The 14,128-nt window shown below is 31.3% G+C and overlaps 1 long non-coding RNA gene across 1 annotated transcript; it reads right to left on the bottom strand.

The window, feature by feature from the left end:
* Positions 1–10,945: 10,945 nt before the first annotated feature.
* LOC142615451 (uncharacterized) lies at positions 10,946–13,837 on the bottom strand. The gene is made up of 2 exons (XR_012840760.1): positions 13,155–13,837; positions 10,946–11,304 (listed from the first exon to the last, which is right to left on the bottom strand). It is a non-coding gene; the product is annotated as an uncharacterized LOC142615451 (long non-coding RNA).
* Between the last annotated feature and the right edge of the window lie 291 nt (positions 13,838–14,128).

The raw sequence follows: 14,128 nt of genomic DNA, 5'->3' as shown, positions 1-14,128 counted from the left end.
GTAACTATTAAATATAAATCAAAATGTACAAGAAATGTGAATTACCACTGAAAAATGAAAATAAATGAATGAATGATGGCAAAACTTTTGTAATCTTATACATTATTTGCCTAGATTTATTAACAATGATAGAAAAACTCATAGATTTAATAATATTTAGCCTAAACTTAATCTTTTAATTATTTTGACATCTCATAAACATAGGATTGAATAAGAAACAAAAAGTCAAGATGGAAATACCTTCTCTGATACTCTGACAGTTTGCAAAGAAAATTCTTCTTCTTCTTCACTCTTTTTTCTAAAGATTATACTGAATAGTTCTAAAATCTGATTTGGTAGGCTGGAAAAAAGAAAAATAAATAAAAAGAGAGGGAGAACTTGGGAGGCAAAACATTTTTTTTTATTGCTATTTTTGTATTTTGGCGTTGAGTTTTGGAACTTAAGAGTCAATGAAGTTTAAAAAAAAAAAACAACCATTAACGTTAACGTGAGAAGAAGCAGCAAAATGACATCTTCACATATGCTTTTAGCCCAGTTCTAAAATCTGATTTGGCGGGCTGGAAAAAAAAAAAAAAAAAAAAAGAGGGAGAACTTGGGCGGGCACTATTAATATGAGAAGAGAAAAAAAAAAAAAAAAAAAAAAAAAAAAAACGTTAGTTAAAACATTAACGTTGTTAACGTGAGAAGAAGCAGCAGTTAGTCTTGGGTGGGTTTGTTAGTTTTTGCTTAAAATTTAATGTGGTGGCATTGGGTTTTTAATCTCCACCGTTGGTTTATTAATGAGTGATGTGGCAACTTTTGTTTAAAACAAAAGGAGATATCCAGTTAAATTTTCACTAGAGGTAAGCCAGACCCTTTTGTTTATTAGTTTTGGTAGGGGTGAATAGAAACTCAATGAAGTTTGACAAGTCATAAATTATAGTGTAAAAAAAAAAAAAAAAGGAATAATTGCTGTTTTTCCATATGGCCATGTGCTTAGCTTGTACTAGGAGTTGTCATCATCTCAAAAGATAATAATGGTGGCAAGTGGCTAAAAAAAAAAAAAAACAACAACAACAAAAAGCAAGACAAAACAAAGGAACACATGAACTTGAAGATGCCCACGTGCCTACATAGTAACAGGAGTTATGGTCTTATCTTTAAGGGCTTTAGTTGTGGCTGAAAAAAAAATGTATATATAAAAGAACAATATTATAATTGGGTGGAATTTTGGTGTGAGATAACAATGGATAGTTTTTGGATATTTTTAGTAGTCTCTTCTAGTCGGGTACCGTTATAAGTTTTTCTTGAATTATTTGGTTATTGAGCAAATGGTGCTTTAAAATTGTTTAGGTGATATCTAACGATTTTAGAGAAAGTGTTAGGGAGAAGTTCTTTTGTGGTGAACTAGATGAGGTAAGTAACCTCATCCTAATTGGTTTTATTTTACGTATTTTAACTATTGAACATTGTTTATAATTGTTGTAATTTTATTTAATTGTTTTAGTTGCATCAATTTAAAGTAAAGAAAAAAGAATTATCTCAAATATATTTGATTTACTAAATATATGATTTTATTTATGTATTTGAATGAAATATATTTTTGTTTGAACTATGATTTGATATATATGATTTTAGACAATCTGACTATGCTTTGACTCTAATACCCAGCCAATGGGGGTTATTCATTGGTACTGAAATTAGTTCTATCTGGGGCATTACGAGCTTATCGTGTTTCTAGACTCAGCTAATGGGGGATATACATTAGCACAGAACTTAGTTTCATCTGAATGTAACACCTATATATCCCTGTGACCATAGTCGTAAAGATTGTTAAGAGTATGAATTATGTTGAATATTTGAATTGTTTTAAGTCCTTGAAATAGCTTATGTGTTTTTGGAACTTAGGGTATGTTTAGATACCGCTTATTTGCTGAAAACTGAAAACTTATTGCTGAAAACACTATAGAAAAATAATTTTTCAATGTGTGAATGGTGCTGTGAGACCCAAACTTATTTGCTGAAAACTTATTTGTTGACTTTTGTGGGTCCATGAACAGTACCCATGGACCACTAAAAAAAACGCAGACGCACTGAAACGCAGTCTCAGTGCTATCCAAACTCACACCTATTGTAAATTATAGCTTTGATATATATGAAAAACAAATAAATTTCTAATTCATCTATGATATATTTGTAAGATTTAAAATATTTGATCTATATACAACTTATTATTTTACAGATCTATTTGCTTGATAGAACTTCTTAGGACTTTGGTTACTTTTTGAGTTGTCAACTCACCCCCACTCCTCTTTCCCCTTTTAGATTCTGGTTAGGAAGAGTAGCATATGTTTGGGCTTTTGCTGGGATGTGCGCATAAGTGAAGTTTAGGAAATCAATGGAATAAGATTTGAACTTTTATATTTAAAATTACCATTTGTGTTGACTTTTAGACTTAAAAGATTTAGTTTGTTTTTATTTCGATGTTGGAAGATTATTCTTTGGAGATCTTTTGAGAATTGCATTATTGAAGACATTTTTAAATTTATTGATGAAATTTTCTTTGAAGATAATTATTTAGTTGTTAAGAAGGCTTTTCAGACTTGTAGGGTGTAAACTTTATAAGTATGTGACTGTTGTCACGTGCCTAACTCTTACTTTGGTTCAGGGCGTGCACATTAGCTTAGCAACAAAAAAGACTCAACATTTGTTTGAGCTCCACAACAGCCCATTGTTGGTTTTAATGGTTAATCACATAGGAATTTACTAGTGACTACTTATAAGATGCAAATGTACACGGAAATGTTTAGTATTCAAGGAATGCTTAAGTACGTGCGATATTGAATAAGGTATCTCACACATTGCACTCAAGCCTGTTACTGTTTACTAGAAAGCAATAAATAGTTTTTTGTTGGAACAAATCATAAAACGTTACACATCTTTATCTACAGTAGCACGCTACAACATAAGCTAATAAAGAAAGAAACTCGTGAATGCAAATCAAGTTGAGAAACAGGGTTTCATCCAGCTTCAACTAGTTGGAAGAAAGCAACACAGTTCAAATTCCACAACTATCATTGTCAAACCCATTTATGATTCCCAGCTAAGACTCAAAACACTCACACAATACACAATTATTAAATAAATAAAGGGGGATGAATAAAACCTTAGGGCCATGGGCGGCTCTACTTGGAGCCCAAGGGATTAAATTATATTTTTAGTATCTGTACTGTTTAGATAATTATTATTTTTTTCCTATGCCACTATTGCGTTAAGTGTAGATTGATCTGCAAAAAAATTAGGCATGGTCATGGTGGGTCCGGTTTGTAAGTATAGATGAATTTGTAGAAGGTTAGGCATGGTCATTAGGTCCGGTTCTATACAGTTTTTGCCTTAAAATTTTGTACTTTTGGTGAATTGGAAAGTCAATGCAGATTGTAGCAGCAGCATCTTATTGATGATGTGAGTGTGTTAGTATAGATGAGGGCAAAAAAAACAAGAAACAAAGTAGCCTTCATCTTCTTTTTATTATTATATTTTGTTTATTAGTTTTGGTTGGGGTGAATAGAAACTTAATGAAGTTTGACAAGTCATAAATTATAGTGCAAAAAGAAAAAGAAAAAAAAGGAATAATTGTTGTTTTTCCATAAGGCCATGTGCTTTGCTTGTACTAGGAGTTGTCATCATCAAAGACAATAATGGTGGTAGATGGCACCAAAAAAAAAAAAAAACAAAAAAAAAAAAGGAATACATGGACTTGAAGATGGCCCACGTGCCTACATAGTAATAGGAGTTATGGTCTTATCTCTAAGGCTTTAGTTGTTGCTGAATATATATATATATATATATATATATAAAGAAAAATATTATAATTGGGTGGAATTTTGGTGTGAGATTACAATTGATAGTTTTTGGATATTTTTAGTAGTCTCTTTTAGTCGGGTACTATTATAAGTTTTTCTTGAATTATTTGGTTATTGAGCAAATTGTGCTTTAAAATTGTTTAGGTGATATCTAAGGATTTTAGAGAAAATGTTAGGGAGAAGTTCTTTTGTGGTGAACTAGCTGAGGTAAGTAACCTCATCTTAATTGAATTTATTTTGCATATTTTAACTATTGAACATTGTTTATAATTGTGATAATTTTATTTAATTGTTTTAGTTGCATTGATTTAAAGTAAAGAAAAAAGAATTATCTCAAATATATTTGATTTACTAAATATATGATTTTATGTATGTATTTGAATGAAATATATTTTTGTTTGAACTATGATTTGATATATATAATTTTAGACAATCTGACTATGCTTTGACTCTAATACCCAGCCAATGGGGGTTATTCATTGGTACTCTGATATCTAGCCAATGAGGGTTATTCATTGTTACTGAAATTAGTTCTATCTGGGGCATTGCGAGCTTATCGTGTTTCTAGACCCAGCTAATGGGGGATATACATTAGCACAGAACGTAGTTTATCTGAATCTGACGCCTATATATCCACATGACCATAGTCGTAAAGATTGTTAAGAATATGAATTATGTTGAATATTTGAATTGTTTTAAGTCCTTGAAACTGCTTTTGTGTTTTTGGAACCTAGGGTATGTTTGGATACCGTTTATTTGCTGAAAATTAAAAATTTATTGCTGAAAACGCTATAAAAAAAATAATTTTTGAATGTGTGAATAGTGCTGTTAGACCCAAACTTATTTGCTGACTTTTGTGGGTTTGTGAACAGTACCCATGTAATGTGCGGTCATGTAACATTTAGTTCGACAATTTTATCATGTAACATTTAGTAAAAAAAAAAAAAAAAAACAAAGGAGCTCCAAACAGAGAATAAGTGCCCGTTTGGTTGGGCTTTTAGGGGCTGAAACACAGCTTTATTTAAAAGCGGGTTTTTTTTTAGCGTTTGGCGAAGCAAAAACGCAACTTTTGGGTAAAAGTTGCGTTTTGGGCCAAGGCAAAAATGCCCAAAACGCTTATGGAGGTCTGGAGCTCCATAAACAAAAAGTCCATGGACGTTTTTAGCTATCCGTTGGGCTCATCCTAAAATTACCGAATTACCTATTGTGCAGCTGCCCCTCATTCCTCTCATCTCATCTCTCTGAGACTTTCTGATCTGAGAAATTAATTTTGATCTGAGAAATTTATGAGACTTTCTGATCTGAGAAGTAAATTTTGAAGGTAGAGATTTGATCAACAAAACACCAAGCACAGTGACTCACCTTCAAAGTCTCACACACAGTGACTCTCATTGCAGATGAAGTGGTAAGAGAAAAAAAAAAAAAAAAAAAAAGAAGAGCTCTGTGGAATGAAAAGAGAAAAAGGAAGAAGAAAAAAAAGAAAAAAGGAAAGAGCTCTGTGGAATGAAAAGAGAGAAAGGAAGAAGAAGGAAAAGAAAAAAAGAAAAAAAGAAAAAAAGAAAAAAAAGAAAGAACTTTGCAGAATGAAAAGAGAGAAAGGAAGAGAAAAAAGAAAAACAAAGAAGAGGAAAGAGTTCTGCGGTCCGGAGGAAAAGGGGAAAGAAGGACAAAATAGAAAAGGGAATGGTACGTGTGTGGAGGGGAAAAAAAGATGGAAAGAAGGAGAGAAAAAAAAAAGAGAGAGAAAAAAAAGAGAAGGGTACGTGTATGGAGGAGAAAAAAAGAGGGAAAGAAAAAGGAAAAAAAAAAGAAGAAAAGGAAATGCTATCACAATATTTTCACAATAAATTTGAAGTGGTAGGTTATTATTAGCTAATATTGGTGAGAAAAATATAATTTTAATAGTACGTTTAAATTAAAATCAATATCAATTTTTATCACAATATTTTCACAATAAATTTTAAGTGGTAAGTTATTATTAGCTAATATTGGTGAGAAAAAAATAAATTTTTTAGAAAGAGAAAAAAAAATTGTAATAGTACGTTTAAATTAAAATCAGTATCAATTATTACAATATTTTCACAATACTTTTACAATAAATCTTAAGTGGTAGGTTATTATTAGCTAATATTGATGAGAAAAAATAATTTTTTTAGAAAGAAAAAAATAATAATTGTAATAGTACGTTCAAATTAAAATTAGTATTAATTATCACAATAATTTCACAATAATATCACAATATATTCATAATAAATCTTAAGCGGTAGTTTATTATTAACTAATATTGGTGAAAAAAATAATTTTTTTAGAAAGAGAAAAAAATAATTGTAATAGTACGTTCAAATTAAAATCAGTATTAATTATCACAATAATTTCACAATATTTTCACAATAAATCTTAAGTGGTGGATTATTATTAGCTAATATTGATGAGAAAAAAAAATTTAGAAAGAGAAAAATTGATTTAAGTATATGAAGTAGTTAATTTAAGTATGAAATAAACTCTTTTATATCTACATTGTCCTTTTTGGTAATTTACCCTTCAAAATGCAATTTTTATAAGTACTAGCCAAACACTCAGTTTTTTCAAAAAGCACTTTTTAACAGCTTTTACCAAACACTCAGCTTTTTGAAAAAGCACTTTTTCATTATACACTTTTTGAAAACTCAACTTTTTCATTATACACTTTTTCAAAAAGCCCAACCAAACTCACCCTAAGTCAAATAGATATCCAATGGCAAGTTAACAATGCTAATTCTTTGTTAAATAACAAAAGAATTTCCAGCTTTTCCACTTTCTTTGTTTAATGTCTTTCCTCAATAATGGTATAAGATCAAATCACAGTTTTTAATATTTTTATTACTCAATGTGACGTGCGGTCATGGGAGAAGTAAGAGACGCAATCATTGTAGGTCAATGATTGGTAACCTTTTTTAAATAATATTTTCATGCCAAAAAAAAAAAAAACTTTATTATAATATCATGCTCGTCATCTTTTCTCAAAATAAAAAATTGCCTCTCATCTAGCCAATCTTCTATGGGCTTTAGCGGCGGCTCTACATGGAAATCACTCGCAACATCCCTGACTTGCAAAATATATATATATATATATATATATATATATATGTCAAAAAAATATTATAGGTTAAACTAACCTGTTGTGACTACCTAAATAAAAATTATGAACACCCTTAAATATTACAAAAATTTGGATTTAACAAAAATAAAAGTAGTACTACTACATTCACAATATTTTCACAATAATTTTATAACAAATTTAATGTAGTAAGCTGTTACAGACTCTAATTTGGACCAAATACTAATATTATTTTTTTATCCACCAATAACAATTTTTTGTATAAGATTTATTGTAAAAATATTGTGAACGTGACATTACTCCAAAATTAATTTTGCCGCAAAACATAATTCTTAATCCCATTTTTTTTCTTAAAGCTTAAACAACGACAATAAATATTAACTCAAATAACAACAAACATAAACCAAACAAGAACAAGGCAAAATCAAACAACAACAAGTGAAAAAATTATTCAACAAAAAGCCTACTATAAAACAATAAAAAGATAAAATTTGTAGCTCATTCAACTTATTCAATAAAAATAATTTCTAATTTCATTTTTTTAAATGATACCAAGAAAAATATTGTGATAATTTAAATTTTTTAGTGATTGCCTTAAAAAAAATTCCTTCGGCCATTGATCCGCTTAACAATGAAAGCACCCCTCTTGTCAAGCATCTTTATATTTGGGGTAATATATTGTATCAAGCGGTTTATATCAATTGTACTCGATTCTATATATATATATATATATATATATATATATATATATATATCAATTGTACTCGATTCTATATATATATATATATATATATATATCACTCGTACTCAAGTGCAATATATCAAACATTATATATATATATATATATATATATATATATATATATATATATATATATATCAATTGTACTCGATTCTATATATATATATATCACTCGTACTCAAGTGCAATATATCAAACATATATCCTCGTATCAATTGAAAAGTGGGGATGACCACTTGAGATAAATTTATGTACTTTTTTGTTCTTTAGTTGAGAAGTTCATGTTTATTTACATATTTCCGTGTCTTACTACTTATTTAGTTGTGTAAGGCCAAATGGTTTCATCAGTAAAACCAGCATGAATCAAAATTGGCATAGAGATTATCTTTTTGGCAATATCAGCGTCATGAAGTTGCTGCTTCACTAGCATTTTTGTTTTACGTACAGGAATTTACTACACCAAAAGGTTTGTGGTACAATAAATGCCATAAAACCTTTCTTGGCAGTCTCTAGCTAGCATCTTCCACCAAAAGTTGATTTGTCAAAGTACAATATGAAACAGACGAGTAAGTATAGTCTGTTATAAGTTTTATCTTCATTAGAGCGTTCTCATTAAAGATGCTAAAAGGAGCATATACTAAGTTTTACCATCAAAACACCAAAAAAGCCACTCCATCAATGATTTCAAATGGCAAAATTTTTGACATACTGCTACAATGAGCTTCTATTAATACAAGCTCACTGTAGCCTGGATTGTAAAAAAAAAAAAAAAAGTTTTTTATTCTCATGTCTCTTTCTTTCTCTCTCTCGAGGTCTCTTTTTCTTTTTCTTTTTCTGTTTCTCTTTGCTTCTTTCTCTATGCTCTGTCTCCGACGGTCTGCCTTGTTGGAGCCACCATAAGCCTCGCACTCTTCAAGATCGCCTTGGCCCCGCAAGATCGCCTCACTGGAGCCATCACAAGCATTGAGTCGTGGGTATGAGTGGGTGGGTTTTGTAAAATCGGATCTGGGTTGTGGATTTCGGCAGCCTTGAGTGGTTTTATGGTTGTGGGTATGAGTTGATTGGGGTGGCTTTGGCTTATGGGTGTGGGTTGATTGATTTGGTGGTTGGTTGTTGTGGGTTGTGCCGTGGGTTGAGGCCATGTGGTGGGTGGTTTCTTCTTCTTCTTCTTCTTCTTTTTTTTTTTTTAATGCTGTTGAGTGCCGTGGTTAGAGGTGAAAAGCTCAGGCCATGGAGGTGGGAGAAGCTTCTAGACCGGGTTGAGAAAGATGGAGATACAGTGGGGAGAGTGAGAAATAATAATAAAAATGAATAAAAATATTAAAAGAAAGAATATTTAAATGAAATTGTAAAAAAAATAGAATGTTTGATGTTTGGTATATTGTAAAATGAGATGTTAAATATGTAAAAATATTGTTTTGAGGTGGTAAATGCTAAATTTTTTAAGATGTTTAATGGGAATGCTCTTAGAGGTTTGACCTTGGTACACTAGCAAGCACCTCCCACCAAAAGCAAGTCACATGTTTGAGCACAAGGATTGTGGAGATTTTTATGGATACTTGTATTGTGATTATGTGAACCTACTCTTCCCTCATTGACATAGGAAAAAAAAAGCTAAAGGCACTTCCCTAGTTCCAACTTTGAAGAAACATATGCTGACATAGAAAAAAAAAATGTAAAATTATATTATTGGTTTCTCAAGTTTGCTAATTGGTCATTCTGTTAATAGATGTTAGTCTCAATATGGAACTACGATGTAGCATTAAATTTAATATTAAGAAAATTAAAACACATCCATTCAATATTTGGATTAATCTCTTATTTAGATTGTTAATAATTATGAATTGGTTGTTTTTGTTTCTTTATTTAATAATATAAAACATATTCTTATAGTTAATTGAGATTGATAATAATGAGTTCAAACAATTGGGAATTAATGAATAAATCATGTGGACCAAAGATTGTTGAGTAAATTGAATTAGGTATTAAAAAAATATATCACAACTTATGTTTATATTAAATTTTGTAGGAATTTTTTTTTTTACAATTTTTTTTTATGAATGTCAATTAATATTTTTAAAGCTAATTTTTCAATATTATATATATATATATATATATATATATATCTATACTATTATTTAAGGGGTTTCTCCTGTTTGGATTCCACAATTTTGATGTCCAAAATATCCTCACATTTACCAGTTTGTAAAGCTTAAATAGTAGGGTTAGACATGTAAAATTATCAATTTAAAAAGTCCTAAATATGTAGATATGTGAATACTTTATTGTATATATTTCATGCACATTAGAGACCAATTCCAAGCTTGTGGGCTGAATAGCTTGCATAGAGTTCTTCTAAGACCAAATTCGAAACAGAGGAGATTAAAAGGTTAAAAGCTTGATTCGCATTTAGGCATATAGGTTAATTTGTCAAAAAACAAAGTTGGCAAAAGTCATCGTGGACGGCAGAAAGTGGAAAGACACGAAGTCTTCGACTATTGCTAGTCTAGCTAGCTCTTCTCAAATAATGCAAGGATTATCCAAGAAAGCCTAATATAAGGTGCAGGGAAAGCAACATTGACCCCAAGTCCTTGGCATTTTTGTTAAGTTTAGTTGCGTAGGCCTTCCTAAATAATGCAAAATTGGTATATTACTAGTGCCGGATGCAACTTTTTTGCTTGTTGAATGAAGACTGTCTTACAAAAAACAAACAAGAGGGTAATCAACTAAGAGAGAGAGGAAAAAGGAGAATGATTAGAGTCCTTGAAATACTGACATATCCCCTAATCAAGAACATAGATCTTTGACAATGCCAGAGAGAAGCAAATGAGTAATGTTTAACTTTCTAAAAACCTCACTACATTTATATAGTAAAAAATAAATCTAAGATTTATCCCAAGTGAGTTCTAAATCTCCTAGTTGGCATTATTTAATAAATTATTAGTTTATATTACACTATCAATGTAAAACAATAATTGTTTAAAAGGAAATAGCCAACATTTTATCTAGAAAGAGATAATAAAAAAATGTTGATTTTTGCAAGAGCTTATTCATTTACAACACAAACTAACTTTAATTCCCAAATTCCGAAAATATATCTCATGCGCCAAGCACATACAAGAGTTTTGCAGGATCCCATATTCAATACAATTCATTTATGCAATGAGAGAGTCACTTTTCAAATATATCTAAGGATATGGCCAAGCACAACAAACTGCCCTGTTAAAAGCATTTTACAGATAACACATGCCATTGACAAACCTATTTGCTTGGATAAAGTAGAAATTTGATTATCAAAACAAACACAATTTACAATGAAATCCAAACACCAAAACAAAATTAATCCCTAAAACACAAATCAGTTACAAATACTAACCTCCAAACTTCCACAAATACCACTAACCTTATTTATTATCCAAAATATAACAATTCCAAATTAAAACAATTATTCCAAACTACAGAAGTACATCACATTAGAACCAATGTTCAAAGCTCACATCAAATCCAAGATCGAATATAACATTTGCAATCTTCAATTCAAAACTTTGACATCAATCTTTGCTATTAGATGATAGCTGATTCCGCAATATTCGCACATGCACACCAGTTACCAAGGCCAACCCCTATGGTCACATTGTTAATGTAAAAATAAATTCAAAAAGAAAATTAGTGGTTAAATAGTTATTTGGAAAAAAAAATACACACAAGAATAAAATCTTGATGAAAAAGAAAAAATTGCTCTACAGCTTTGACGAAAATTCATCATGCCTTCATTTTCATCGTTCTTTTTAAATACATAGCTATGATTGTGTAAGCACCTATACTCGTCAGCCATATTCTTTGCCATAAAAGTTTGAGACAAATCAGTGACGGTTAGAGAGTGGAAGAAGAAAACTAGAGTTTTGAGAGAAAAGACCTCTATGGATAGACTAAGGTCACTAAAGCTAAATACAAACTGATGAGATTGAGCTTTTGGATTTCAAATTTATTCTAGTTTTTGAATCTTGCCTGTTTATAAATTAAATTTATTTGTGTTTTTCCAATTAATTTTTATTATTATTTTTAACTAGAGTTAAATTTATGTGGTTTTGTTTTTTTTTTGTTTTTGTTTTTTTTTTTTTTTCATTTAGGAAGTTGAACCAGAGTTGTTTTATATGTGTGGCCTTTTATTATTGGTTGGGACCACTCGCGACCTAGGTCCTAATAATTTCTCCTTTGAAGAATCTAACAGCATATACGAATTGAATAGAAATTCCTAAGAAAGAACCTACTTAACAACACAAAAGATCATTCACCTTCTACACATCTTGTCAAACCTATATAATGGTTTTGAAACCCAGATTGTTCAAAGAACTAGAGGATGAAGGGGTTAAGGTTTTTGAGGTTTGACAGAGGTCTAATCGAGATCAAACTATGATAATGTCATAATTAATTTAAAATTTATTTAAAATACAAATAAATATAATAAATTATCATAAATGGAAAAAATGACTAAAATAGTTCCAAAAAATAAAAATAAAAACCATCTTTCAAATGTATTTTTTATATCAACGGAATATTATTAATTGTTAAAAAAATAATAATAACAAGAAAAATTATTAATTCACATTATACTATCAAGATAAGATAGAATTATATTATAGACAAGAAAAGTGTTTACAAAATTAAATATTTTTATACAAATATGTATAATATTTGCACTTTTTTAATCTATAATATAAATTTTAATTTACAATAACACATGAATTTAACATATGAATACGTGGGTTTGTAGTACCAATAAATTAATGCAATTAGATATTTAAATGTCTTATAAAAAATGCAATTAAATGAAAATGGCTTAAAAAAATTTAAAAGCAAATCAGTGGTGGAAACATGGCCACATGTCCAACGTTTTCATGGGGAAGGGGTAGTATCTGCCATATTGGTAGACAACTTTATTGGTAAAAGAAAAAAATCCTAGACTTTTGATTTCTTTTGGTTTTGTCGTTTTGGGTACCAGTGATGGAGGAAGAAAGGAAACCCCAAAGAAGCAGGAAGAATAATTGCAGAAAGAAAACACAGAAGATTGGAAAACGCAAAAGAAGCAGGGTAATGATAAGGTTTGTGCTTTTCATTTCTATTTTATTTTGTGGACTTGGTGTGTTTTGGGATTGCATAACGTCAACCCCCCCATCTTTTTTTAGCTTCAGCCTGACCCGTCAGTCCCAATCGCTATATTTTTTGTGTAAAGCGGATTTTGGGTTTAAAGAACAACCGGGTCGGGTCCGGTTTGAAAATCAAAACCTTTAATAGAACAGAGATAAGAAACATTTCTAGCACCCAAACACAAGCACTCTAAAACCATCTCCCCCCCCCCCCAAAAAAAAAGCCATTACAGAAACTTAACACCCAAATACTCAGATCGAACCAAATGGTAAAAACTGGGGGAAAAAAAAATATAAAAATCCAAACGGATAGGAAAAGAAATTACTATTATCTTTTCTTAGCAGCAATAATGGCAGTGGCAGCCCTGATGGCAGTGGCAGCCTGGCGGCCCTGGAGGCCCTTGCGGCCCTTTCGGCCCCGGCGGCCCTGGCGGCCCTGGCGGCCCTTGCGGCCCTGGCGGCCCTGGTGGCCCTTTGTCCCCTTTGTCACCTTTCGGCCCTGTCTCCCCTTTGTCCCCTTTGTCCCCTTTCGGCCCTGGCTTTCCTGGATCCCCTTGCGGCCCTTTTCGCCGGCGAATGTAAATCGCCACTACGATTAAGCTAAGTAATATTATTAAAGCCAAGATACACCCCAACACGAACCGCATGGATTTTGATTGTGGTTCACTTGGTTCAGGCCATATGTTGTCATCTCGATGTGATGGAGTGAAAAGGGGAGGTGGGGGACAATGTTGGATTGGAGTAAACTCCAATGCTGGCGCTGTCGGTGGTGGAGGCTGAGTAAGGGAGGGTTGTGGTGGTGGTGGTTGTGAAGAGAGGGTTGGAATTAGTGGTGCAATGATGGTGGTAAACAACATGAACAATAAGGCAAACATGGTTGAAATATTTGGACTTTGGAGTTGGAGGGGAAGGTCTATCTGCTCTGAAATAGCCACAAGGCCATGCTTTTTATAGCTGCTTGGATCACCATAGTTTGGTAGATAGTCTCAGGCAGTGTTAGGTTCGTTTGATAGAACTTGTCGTTGAAAATTAAAAACGAAAAATACGGTAGTAAAATAATTTTTAAATATATAAATAGTACTATGAGACTTATTTTTAATATAAAAAATTAGTTAAAAAGTAAAGTTATGAGTTTTGTGAATAGTACACGGATCCACCGACGTGACAAAAAGGATGGACAAGTCAATAAATCACAGTTATTGTTCATGAACAGTAGCATAAACAGTACCGTTGTCTCCCTGACGCATGCAGCAGCAAAAGAAAAAAGAAAAAAAAGAAAGGAAATGTGAAAACGTAACTT

Source organism: Castanea sativa, chromosome 11 (genome assembly GCF_040712315.1).
Source record: "Castanea sativa cultivar Marrone di Chiusa Pesio chromosome 11, ASM4071231v1".
Classification (NCBI taxonomy): Eukaryota; Viridiplantae; Streptophyta; class Magnoliopsida; order Fagales; family Fagaceae; genus Castanea; species Castanea sativa.
The sequence above is the reverse complement of the archived record's forward strand: the minus strand, read 5'-3'. Positions and strand labels throughout refer to the sequence as shown.